Raw genomic sequence first — 13,876 nt, 5'->3', positions numbered from 1 at the left:
ATAAAAGTATGGTTGAAATTAAAAAAAATATGAAAATAAAGAAGAATGTATGAAAGTGAATGAAGAATTTGCTATAAAAAATGTTATAATAACTCGAGGGTTAGCCTGTTCTTGACCCGTATTGATTTTGGTCTTCCAAACCAAGTTAAGACTATTAATTCCCACACCCCTTTTTTGAACTTGCACCCACAATTGGATGAAATAATAAAATTGTTCCGTCCACTGTCATTCTTGCACCATCATCACTCTAGCATAAGAAAAAGAGAAGAAGATTGCAGTTACAAGAAGAAGAACAACAAAATCTCGTTTTGAAAAGTTCTTTCTAAAACACATGAAATGTGTTCTGGAAAGCTTGTTTCAGAAAAATAAATTTTGAAAAATGCATTCTAGAAAATATTATACACATTTTAGAAAGTTTAATTTGAAAATTATATTATAGAAAGCTAGTTCCAAAGTGAATTTTATTTGTTTCAAAAATTTTATTCTAGAAATCTTGTCATGAAAATCTTATCCTATTCTAGGAAACGTATTCCATAATGTATTTCACGAATTTCAGAAAGTATTCCAGAAAATATTTTAGGATATATATAATCTAGAAATCACTTTAAAGAAAGGTAACATAGTCATTTAAAAATTATGGGAGTGCATGTTCAAAAATGGGGATGCAGGAAGTTAAAGCCCAAGTTAAATAGACTTGTTTCTATTTAGTCCATTCGAAACATCGTTATATACCACGAGTCAAAGGCAAATTCTTCCTACACCCAACTTTTTTTGAAGCTGCATCCTATACACTTTTAAATTTTTAAAAATACCTCTCACTCTGAAAATAAAAATTTGGAATTAAAAAAATACATTACAGAAAAATAAATAAATTCGAAGTAGATTATTGTTTGGAAATGTAATTCTGAAATATAATTTGAAAATCAAAATCTCATAACAAAAAAACAATTTCAAAATGTAAAAAATAAACAAAAATTCCACAAAACAAAATCTGACGTATTCCATAAAAAAAATTTAAAAATATTCAGAAAAATATTCCAAAAGTTCAAATTCAAAAAAAGTATTAAAAAAAGATTTCAAAATATATTTTTATTCACAACCCTCTTTTATTTAAAGATTTTTGTTTATTTCATGTAAAAATCGGTTACAGGTTTAAATTTGATTGTTACATAAACTAATTGCCCAAGTTAAATTCGTGTTGTGCTTGTGTGGGACTTATTATTTCTTTAAAATTTGGAAATTTCTTGTCCTTAGCTCTCATTGGGAAGAGTAACTCATCATGTCTCCAACTATTATTTATTTTTACTGTTGGCAGTTATAGGCTTTTCTTTGCATTATATTAGACAAATTTAGGAAAAAGGGTTTTGTAATAACTGTATGAATGAAGAAAGACATATATTTTTCATTCCTACCTCTTTGTTTTAGGATGATAAATAAATTAGTCTTTAATTTGCCTCAATTTTAATAGAAAATTCTTGCATTAATTAAATTTTAATAAAAAATTATTGTATTGATTAAATATATGTCTAATTATAATATTTAATTTTTTAAATTTAATATGAAGACGAACATATACTTAATTGTGCGGTTTATGTACTTATACTCATATCTATTTTAGATTATTAAAAAATCTAAACAAAATATATATATATATATATATATTTTATTTTTAATATTTTTTTTTGTCATTTGTTAGCCTTCTTATCACCCATGCTTTCAATAGGCACACATTGAGAAACTTATGGTTTGTAAGCCATTTCAGTTTCTTTGAAGAAAACATCTCTATTGATTATACACTTTTTGAATCTTGGCTCCAGACACCATAGACGATATCCCTTTATACCTTCCAGGTATCGAAGAAACCTGCATTTAATAGCTTGAGCGTTTAGCTTACCTTGTCTAATATGAGAATAGGCAACACAACCAAAAATTCTTAGACGATCAAAGTTGGGGGATGGCATGACTATACTTCTTCAAGAGTCTTAATTTCTAGAGTTATTAAAGGGTATTTATTTATCAGATAAGTAGTAGTGACCTCAATCTAAAAATTCTTTGGAACTCCAACACCTAACATCATACACCTTACTCGTCCAAAATGGTCCTATTGAATCTTTGTGCTAGGCCATTATGTTGAGTTGTTCCTGCAACTGTCAAGTGCCTTGCTATAACATGCTATGTACAATAATTGTTAAACGAACAAAACTTCATGCCATTATCAGTTTTGAAGCGTTTAAAATCTTTCTAGTTTGATTTTCTACTAGACGCTTCCAATTATTAAAATTTTCAAATGCTTCATCCTTGGTCTTTTGAGGGTAGACCCACAACTTCCTTGAAAAATCATCAACAATTAATAGGAAATATCTGACACCCGAGTGTGAGGGAGTAGCATATGGATCCATAGGTCAACACGAATATAATCAAAAGTCCATTTGTTCTCTACTGACCCATGTTAAAATGAATTCTACAGGCTTTCCCTTGGATGTAGTGTTCACATAATCCCAAATGATCAATTCTATCACTTCCAAACCAACATTGTTTGTCCAACTCCATAAGCCCATTTTCACTTACATGACTTAACCTTTTGTGCCATAACTCAGTTTTGTAATAGACGGTACTTTCAACGGTAGACGTTGACCCAACAATTACAACACCATCCAAGGCATACATGTCGTTCTTTCTCACACCTTTTATCACCACCATGGACCCCCTTAACACCTTCACAAGCCCCTTTTCACCTTTAAAAACATACCCCTTCTTTTCAAGTTCTCCAAAGGATACTAGATTTCTCTTCAAGCTAGGTATATACCTAACTTCTTTAATCATCTTTGCAGTTCCATCATGAAGACAAAACTTCTATCACCAAGGAGAACAAACCGTCCTTCAAGATCTAAAAATTATTGGAACCATAAACAGTTTGGTGTCATATGAAACGAACAACCAGAGTCCAAAATCCATTCACAATTATCAACACTACTCGACACCATGAGGACCTCAGATGATTCATAACCATCTTCCACTAGAGATGCTTCACTAGAAATAGACAGTCCATCAGACCGTTTACTAGATCCAGAAGGTCTATCAGTAGTTCCACTCCTTTGCCTTAAAGGAAAATATTTTCTTATGTGACATTCCTTATTACAATGATAACATATGAAAGAATTCACTACCTTCCCATCACGAGTCTTAGACTTAGATTTGCATCTAGCTTTCCCTCCATTTTCATGAGTAGACAACTTCCCTTTTGCTATCGGACCATCTCCAGAATTCGATGTCTTCACATCAAACTTCTCATTCTATTTTGAGTTCAAAGCAGCTTGAATCTCCTTGAGAGAAAGACATTCTCTTGCATACAACAAAGTCTCCTTGAAATTATCATGTGTCTTTGGCAAAGCACATAGTAAAAATAGTGGTTGATCTTAATCATCAATTTGTACATCAATGTTCTTAAGATCAAGTATCAATTAATTAAGTTCATCCAGTTGTTCACTAATAGCCTTATCATTACTTATCTTGAACAAGTATAATGTCTGCTTCAGGTATAAACAATTAACTAAGGACTTGGTCATAGACAAGATTTCAAGCTTCGTCTATAACCTCGTTGTAGTCTGCTCCTTCGAAACTTGCTTCAAGACTTAGAACAATTGCACTATGAGCCTTTTCTAACAATGCAATCCTGTCATTTTCAGTTATGGATTTGTCATACTAGAAATCTCCTTCCAAAGCCTTAAGAAGGCCATGTTGAACTAGAAGAGCACACATCTTCAACTGCCATAGCCCAAAATCATTCAAGTTAGTGAATTTCTCAACATCATACTTTGAAGAATTCATCTTTTTTGAGTTTCTTCGTTTCACGCTCATCGTAGCAATTTCACTACAAGAAAATCATGAAATAGAAACAAAATTTAGAGACAAAAAATAATTAGTTGCTATTGTGACTAAATTAGAGACCATTTTAGAGACTAAAAAAAATTTGGTTTCTAAATTAGTTTCTATTATTATTAAATAGTTTCTAAATTGGTATCTAATTAGCTACCAAGGTTTTAAAAATACCAATTATTTAGATTCTAAATTTGGTAGCAAAAACTTTGGTTGCTAATTAGACACCAATTTAGAAACCATTTAACATTAATAGAAACTAATTTATAAACTATTTTTTTAGTATGTAAAATGGTCTCTAATTTAGTTACTATAACAACTAATTATTTTTTGTCTCTAAAATTGGTTTTTATTTCATGATTTTTTTGTAGTGTTTGTAGAACTCGAACATAATTAACTGGATCATCTAATTAATTAATGTAATACGAAAATGCAAAAAATTGAGAATGAGAACGCAAAACATGATAGAACAGAGTACGAAAAATCACACACAAACAATTTATGCGGTTCGACTATAATCAGTCTACGTCCATGACAAAGTTCACTGTGATAATTTATGATATTTACAACTCAAAGTTTCTCTCTGAATCCTCACACTAAAACTCTCAACTCTTACGTTTAACAATCATTGTCAAGTTCAAGTTTTTAAGTACAAGAGAAAAAATAACTATCTTACAACTTCTCACTAAGCACATTTCTCATACAAACCAAACATGTAACATATGTACAATGGTTCAATTTCAAAATAAAATGAGACACCAAGAGTTACAGGAAAAATTAAATAGAAGGGCTAAACGATCCAAAACAGCAGTTCTTCAATATACACTGATATCAGACGATGATACTCATCAAATAGTCTTGAACTACTAAAAAATTTAATACCTCTTGTAGAAAACTTGAAGTTAGATTTTATCTTAACCAATCTTTACCATCATCCTCGTGAAGGAGTCACTGTGTAAGTTATATGCCTGAATATTAATTAATATATATTTTTTTTCAGAAGAGTTCCTTAATATATAGCCACGACTAATCTTTACATGTATATAGTATTAATTATTGTATATCTCTTTTTCTCGAAGACCTTCTTAATATGTAACCTCGACTAATCTTTACACGGGTGGTACAAAGTGGTACAACTCACTACTCATGTCTCCACCAACTATTTTTTCATCTTGCTATCTACGAAAGTACCTAATATATAAGGAGTTCTGAAGTCTACGATGAACATTACATGGTAGGTAAGATTTGCTTTTGAACTTGAAAACGATTGTTCTCGTCTAGCCTTGTGTGTTGTTACTTTTACATAACATTTCCTACACTGTACGTTCTACTTTCCTTTCTGGGTATTGCACAACCTTACTTTATTTATCCCCCTGTACTTTCCTTCAATTCTTTTTCATGCTAGATGGGAAAATATGCTGGGAGTTAAACTTTTTTTCTATTCAATTTCCTTTTACCCTCTCTTTGTTTTTGTTCTTACTGTTATGGATGAAGGCCAAAGTGAATGCAGTGAAGTTTTTGTTCTCACTGTTGGCGCGCGCGCACACACACACATATATATATATATATATATATATATGGATGAAGACGAATGTGAATGCAGTGAAGTTTTTGTCCTTATACTGTTGGCACATATGGATGAAGACGAATGTGAATGCAGAGTGAAAGTTTTTTTATTTTGATGATGATTGCGGAAAACTCGAAATACAAAAGAAAAAGATGAGTGGTCTTTAATTAGGAACACACTACACTCTTAATTATAAAATCATAGTTTCATAACCACTTTTTGAAACTGTTTTTACACTAAAGAAATAAACCTTACAAAGCTGTAGAACAATTATAGAAAATTCATATTTCTACTTCACACAAACAATGATTCTAGACTCTAAGAATGAGTAAAAGTTTTTGATAAAACACTCTTTTTTCTTTTTTAATGATAAAAAACCAGTTTTTATATACACTTTAAAAATTGGTTAAATCTATTTGAGAAATAGTTAAAAACATTTATAAACAGTTTAAAAATCAATAACAAAATTATGTAAAAACACTTAATTGATTTTCAAAACAAATTGATTGATTTTTTTAACAATTAAAGACAACACAAACAATCAATTCAATTATCTAAATAATTGACTTTTTTTTAAGCTTATTTAACCGTGAGACAAAATTCATTTTTATGTTAACATGATGAACAATTATGTAAAAATATTTTAATTTATATTGTATATTTTCTTTTTCTATTTTAATATGTAACTTAAAAATTGACATATTTGGAAATAATCACATGTGAAGAATCCTATGCTCTATGCTCTGAATAGATGTGAAATTGAATTATACATATGCATGGGGACCTCAATCATATGCATGGGGACCTTAATTATATGCATGGGGGACCTCAATCATATGCATGGGACAGTCACCTGTCTACTATACAAATTCTGAAAAAAAAAACAAAAATATGAAATGATTATACAATTTATTTTCATTATTTGATATTGGTGAACTTGCGAGTCCTTTTTGGTCTTTACAGTTTTATTTTTATTTGTTTATAAATTTCTTTTTCTTTCGTCTGTCTGCCACAATAACACTCCTGGTTTAGGGTTTGTGGCAGCAGAACATGTCTCTCGAAGCAACCTTCTTTGCTCTCACCTTCCTTTTCCTACATAATTCTAACTTCCAACTTTAATTTTTGTGTTTTTTTTTTATTTTGTCATCAAAACACAGAAAATGAACAACTCTTTCAATTCATACCCACTATTGTTCTACCTTTCATCTCTCTAAAATTAAATTTACTCTCTATGTTGTGTTGTGTTGGATTAATCTTTCTTCACTGTTCTTGCAGTTCTGAAAATTAGGGTTCTCTGCAGTTGGAGTTCTATGCCTACCGCTCCTATTTTCTTTTCTAGGTGTTGGATTGCTGCTATATATATACCCTTATATGTGAATTAGGATTTTGACCATTTTTTTTTCAAATGAAATTTAATTCAAACTTGCATGGGATTAACTTGAGCGTCGCTCATTTGCGGGGATTAGCTTTCACGGTAATTCTTGTTGATTCAGCTCTTATCCTTTTCCCACTCCTAAGTTTTCTTTATATTAGAAACTACTTTATTGTTTTGGTACTGTTTTTTTCTAGCAATTTCCTCCTGCAACTTCATAGCTTCTTCTTCTCACACTTTCATATTTCTTAAAATATCAAAAATATTTTTTTTTTATCTTATTAATGTTTTTTATTTTGAAATAAGTGATCCGGAAAAACTCTTGATAATAAAATCTAAAGATATTTATGAATTACAGAATCTATCTGAAAGATATTTATATATCCGGAAATATTTTTTGAATTTTTTAATCCAAATATATATATATATATATTTTAAAATATATATTTTTAATTATAGAATCTGATATCTTTCTAATTCTACAATGTGTAAATAGAAAAATATATTTTCAAATTGTAGAATTTAAAATATATTTTTTAAAAATAAAATGATTTGTTCATCTAATCTATGAGCATCACTAGAAGCTATGAAGGTGAAGGAAAAAACAACCTTTCTTTATATTTGATACTGCCCTTTTCTTTTCGGCCTACAGAAGTGTTTTTCCCAACAATTTCATCTCTATTTATTTTGTATGAAGTTATAAAGTAGCTAATAATTCGCTCTGCAATTTCATAATGTGTTGATTGAATAACTTTTTCTATATAAGCATTAATAGAAGAAAAAATATAAAATATAAAATGGAATAGATTTTTCAAGACTATTTTTCATTCAGCTTAGACAAATCTAATTTTATAAATTTCATCATAGAAAGCTTTCATATATATAGAGAGATATTTTTTTTTATCAACCAAGAGATAAAATATTATGTACTAAACCCATTCTCATAATTCAAAACAAATATACACTATTGAAATATAATACATAGGATTCAATAACCATTTAAAGGAAACCAGAAAACCCCTTGATATATGTATAGATATTAATGTATTGAGTGATATTTATTTATTATCCCAAGTTGCAACAAATGCATTGCTACTCACATTACGGGGAGAGAAAGAGTGAAGGAGTTCCTTCAGTCCTGGCAAAGGTATGGAGGGTTGCTGAAGTATCTGCTGACTCATTCGTACACACACAGTAGGGATTATTCATAAGAGGTGTGTTTGGCTACTTGTGTGAATGAATGAAGCAGGAGATATTTTGCATCCTGTCTCTTTTGCTTGGACTGAAGGGAATCCCTTCAATTCTTTCTGTTGCCTCCATTTGTGTTTATATATAATCATGTTTTGAACAATGTAGTTCATGTAGCATATCGTTAAATTCTTTCTGCTCAAGATTCCTCAAACATATGCAACTGTTACTTGTTTGTGTTTCAATCCTTTTACACACAAAAAAAAAAGGTACATTCCAATGTACCATAAACAAAACACATACTGCTAAATGCATTGCATACCTAGTTGCAACACAGTGTCTGTTCTTACAAAACAAATTGAACACAGAATTTCATATCAGACCATGCCAAACCAGCCATCTCTACTATATCCTATTGAATCCACACACCGGATTGAGCACCTTATAAGCAATTGTTGCTTATGAGCATAGGAGTGGATGCCCCACCTAGTGCTTTTTGCTTGCCAGGAAAATTAATGATGTTGAATGTACTTAGATATATGATTAACATATGTAACCTGTTTCAAAGCCTCTAATGAACATTATATATATATGGTACGTAACATTGTTTTGTTCAACCTTGAAATGATTGCTCTCATGTATATAACTATAACTTTGTGTGTGATTACTGCTGCATTACATATTTTTCAGGAAGGTTAGATTCAATTCTTCTCTTGGTGATTGAAAAGGAAAGAAGATATACATCATGATATGGACTTGCCTAGTTGCAGGTATCATCTATACCTTAATTATTTCCATTTATGATTTAAGTGCACTACACTACAAACAGATGTTAAATATGTTTGGGTTTGGAGCTTAACTTCGTTTTCTATTCAATTCATACACAACATAACATGTCATATTTAGTTACCGAGTAAAATATAACATTATATATTGATATATTTGCATTTGGACACACTCAGCTGACAGGATATTGAAGCAGATCTTTAGGATGTCAGAAAATAGACAGTATAGTGTGAACTCTGATCAGTTACCCTCAAGTTTTACGTCTCTCTCACGATTTTAAATAATACACGAACTCTGCTCTTTGGATAATTTTTTTCCAATTTATCAAATTTTAGTCAATTTTAACAAAAAAAAAATATGAGAAAAAAGAGTTACTACAAAAAAATCATCAAATAAAAATCAATTTTTTGAGACCAAAATAATTAGTTACAATAGAAACTAAAATAGAGACCATTTTAGAAACTAAAAAAAAAATTGGTTTCTAAATTAATTTATATTATTAATAAATAGTTTTTAAATTGATATCTAATTAGCAACTAAGGTTTTAACTACCAATTATTTAGTTTCTAAATTTGGTAGCAAAAACTTTGGTTGCTAATTAGATATCAATTTAGAAACTATTTATTAATAATATAAACTAATTTAGAAACCAAATTTCTTTTCAGTTTTTAAAATGATATCTAATTTAATTACTATTACAACTAATTATTTTGGTTTCTAAAAATTGATTTCTATTTCATGATTTTCTTGTAGTGAGTGTTAAAATAAGTTAATGTCACGCAAAAGAGAGTTAGTAATACACTTCTAACCTACTCTGAATTCTAATGCATTTTTTTTCAAATTATTATATATAGAGATTTTATTACTTTCTCAATCAATATTATTCTTATTAAAATTTTAACCTATAATAGAATATATATTAAAGAGTATTATCAGAACTTTTCTTTCTATAAAATATTGGAGAATTCAACTCTCACATTGAGCTAATAAAAATAAGCTAGTTAAAATTTATAAAACTATAACAGTTAATAAATTTAAATGTATTATTAATATTATTATTGTTATTATTATTCAAAAGTTATATATATAAAATCATAATAGGTTGTTTTGTAGAGAAGCAAGAGACAAGAGCTCTGGCAAGTATGATAAGACACTCCAAAGTATCATACCTTGTTAAAATTAGATATACCTTATTGCAGTTAGATACATTAAACTGTCTACAAACAATTTCTTTGTAAGATGTATTCACTTTATTTTCTTCTGTCTGTAACTTAAAACCATACTTGATTGAGATGTTTACATAATTGCAATTATGCATCTGACTAGAATTTGTCCCACATATTTCTTTTGAGAAAAAAGAAATGCATCATCCCATTGCATTGTTTAAGTAGTGCATCATGACAAGATCTGTCATATCAAATCCATTCATGTTCTTGAATTCATCGAACATGATAGTACTATTTTCAATCAATATAATTAAGGACATCAACTTACAAACATGAATTTTACTTCAAGCATACAAATATGTATAACTCTCTCGTTGCCACGGTTCCTTGGAGCAGACCTTCTATCTTTGTATCCGTTAGAATTAATTAATCTATAACTCTTATTCTCGAACAACTTTCTTAATATATATAGGTGAAAGAAATATGTGAAATATATTTTTGAGATGATTTACAAATGTGATTACAGTCTCTATTTATAGACGGTTTATAACTTAATTAAGAAAAAAAATAATAGGTAATGAAAGTTAGAAATAATGGATGATTAAAACTATACAAATTAAATCAAATTACTAACAAATTTGTCCTAATAAATTGAGAATGAAATCTGTACTTAATTACGGAATAATTTCTCTGATTCTGCAACACTCCCCCTCAAGCTGGTGCATGTATATTATCATTCCCAACTTGCAAGTAAGATCTTCAAAATGTTTTGTGGGAAGTCCCTTAGTAAATATATCTGTCAATTGGAGTCTTGAAGGGATGTACTCAGTGGCTATAAGACCATTATCCAATTTCTCCTTAATAAAGTGTCGGTCTATCTCCACATGCTTTATTCGATCAGGTTAAACTGGATTGTGTGCAATATTGCAGACTTATTATCACACACCAAACCCATAGGAGCTTCATATTTTATTTTGAGGTCATCAAGTATGATCTGTAAGTCAAAACATGAATAAACGTAAATTGAACACATACAATTTATGTTCACAAATAGATCTTATCATATCATGATTCTCACACAATCATATAATCAAGAAGGAATAGGCACTTACCTTGATCCATGAGTGATCCTAATTGAGCAGTTACTTTATCTCCTTTATCCCAATCTATCTCTTGCAATTCCGTTCTTGTCTCACACTTTCGTGATGGTTAACAGTGAGACAACTATTATTTGCAGAGACAGAACCTTATAGCCTTTAGTACCCAATCTCCATCAGATGTAGGTTTTCATTAGGTATATCATCATATTTGGGCCCAAAACCCAAACTCTAAGTCATGTGAGTCACTTTATAGAAATTAATTTACATAATTTCTTACATTCTCCCACTTGACTCATATGAGTTATAATACTTTCATGATTTAATAATTACATAAATACGCATTTAAAAGGCCTTACATAAATTGGTTCTATCATTATTCATAATCAAGAATACAGAAATAATAAGAGTCATGGCGGTTACATGTCATTTGAATCAACACATTTCCTTCCATGTACTACTATATCATTCTTTCTCCTTAATATGACTTTATAGTGAGAAATCCATAATAGGTTCAAACATAATGTCATTGTCATCAATAACGACATAATTTGTTTTCCACACCATAATAACATAATTTGCATGCATATTCATAAAGTAGAAAACAACATAAATTTCAGAAACTTTATTTATCAATGAGCTCAGAGTGTCAAATAAACATTAACAACATTCATAATTCACTAGTAAACATAATGCCCATATTTACAACATGACCAGTAAATGTTTTGGGCGGTAACCTTTTTGTTAAAGGGTCAGCAATCATAAGATCAGTGCTAATATGTTCTATTGACACTTTATGTTTCTGAACTTCTTCTTTAACGACAAAGTATTTCAATTCCATATGTTTAGCACTTTTGGAATACTTGTCGTTTTAGAAAAGAAGACTGCTGCGGAGTTATCACAATAAATTTTCAGCGGCTTGGCAATACTGTCAACAATTCCAAGTCCTGAAATAAAATTCCGCAACCAATTAGCCTGAACTGTGGCCTCAAAGCATGCCACAAACTCAGCCTCCATAGTGGACGCAGCAATGACTGACTGCTTCGCACTTTTCCATGAAATCGCTCCTCCGGCTAAAAGATACACATAACCAAATGTAGACTTTCGTGTATCCACACAGCCAACAAAATCTGAATCTGTATATCCAATCACCTCAAGATGATCAGATCTTTTATAAGTAAGCATGTGATCCTTCGTTCCTTGCAAGTATCTTAAAACTTTCTTTGCAGCTTTCCAATGATCCAATCCTGGATTACTCTGGTATCTACCAAGCATACCAACTGCAAAACTAATATCTGGTCGTGTACAAGTTTGAGCATACATTAAACTCCCAACAATAGATGCATAAGGTATATTCTCCATCTGTTTCCGTTCCAAGTCATTCTTTGGACATTGCATGAGACTAAATTTGTCTCCTTTCTGTATTGGAACAGAAGATGTCGAACATTTATCCATTCTGAATCTCTCTAAAACTTTATTAATATATGCTTTCTGAGACAAACCTAACAGTCCTTGTGATCTGTCACGGAATATTTCAATTCCTATTACATAGTATGCCTCACCCATATCTTTCATCTCAAAGTTATTAGAGAGAAACTTCTTAGTCTCACTTAATAGACCAAGATCATTAGTTGTAAGCAAGATATCATCAACATACAGAATCAGGAATATAAACTTGCTCCCACTGATCTTCAGGTATATACACCGATCAACAATGTTTTCCTTAAACCCAAAGGACACAATAGTATTATTAAACTTAAGATACCATTGCCTAGAAGCCTGTTTAAGCCCGTATATTGATTTCTTAAGTTTACACACCATGTGTTCCTTTCCTTTTTCAATAAACCCCACTGGTTGGTCCATATAAACATCCTCTTCTAAATCCCCATTCAGAAAAGCAGTTTTGACATCCATCTGATGCAACTCAAGATCATAATGAGCTACTAATGCCATGATAATTCTAAAGGAATCTTTCTTAGAAACAGGTGAAAATGTTTCTTTATAATCAATGCCATCCTTTTGAGTAAAACCTTTGGCAACAAGTCGGGCCTTGTAACGTTCGATATTGCCATGAGAGTCACGTTTAGTCTTAAAGACCCATTACACCCGACTCTTTTGCATCCTTCTGGCAATTCTATAAGGTCCCATACATCATTTTGTGCCATTGATTTAAGCTCATCTTTCATGGCTTCTAACCACTTATCAGAATTATCATCATTGACGGCGTCTGAAAATGAAACTGGATCATTATCAATACTTAAGTCATTTTCTGACTCTTGCAGATAAACCACATAATCATTCGAAACAGCAGACTTTCTTTCTCTTTGAGATCTTCTTAATACTATTTCTTGTGCTTGTTCTACTACAGGTTCATTGTTCTCTTCATGATCATTAACTTGTTGTTCTTCTTCATTGTTGAGTGACTCAACTACATTAGGAACAACAATACTTGAAGTAAAGGTACTAGTTAAAGGAACTTGTACTCTAACTTCCTTAATCTCCACATTTTGTGAAATATTACTCCCACTGATTTCACCATTTTCAATGAACCGTGCATTTCCAGATTCAACAATTCTTGTGCTATGGGTAGGACAGTAAAACATATACCCTTTTGACTTTGCTGGATAACCAATGAAATATCCACTGATTGTTCTTGCATCCAATTTCTTCTCTTGCGGATTGTATATTCTAACTTCTGCCTAACATCCCCAAACATGCAGGTGTCTCAAACTGGGTTTCCTTCCTGTCCACAATTCAAAAGGTGTCTTTTGAACAGCCTTACTAGGAACCCTGTTCAACAGATACATGACAGTTTTTAAAACAT

At 30.7% G+C, this 13,876-nt stretch overlaps 1 long non-coding RNA gene across 1 annotated transcript; it reads left to right on the top strand.

The window, feature by feature from the left end:
• Positions 1-6,457: 6,457 nt before the first annotated feature.
• On the top strand, positions 6,458-10,130 carry LOC137823118 (uncharacterized). Its single transcript, XR_011083056.1, has 3 exons — positions 6,458-6,917; positions 8,694-8,773; positions 9,891-10,130. It is a non-coding gene; the product is annotated as an uncharacterized lncRNA (long non-coding RNA).
• The last annotated feature ends 3,746 nt before the right edge of the window (positions 10,131-13,876 follow it).

This window comes from Phaseolus vulgaris, chromosome 9, assembly GCF_000499845.2.
Source record: "Phaseolus vulgaris cultivar G19833 chromosome 9, P. vulgaris v2.0, whole genome shotgun sequence".
Lineage (NCBI taxonomy): Eukaryota > Viridiplantae > Streptophyta > Magnoliopsida > Fabales > Fabaceae > Phaseolus > Phaseolus vulgaris.
The sequence above is the reverse complement of the archived record's forward strand: the minus strand, read 5'-3'. Positions and strand labels throughout refer to the sequence as shown.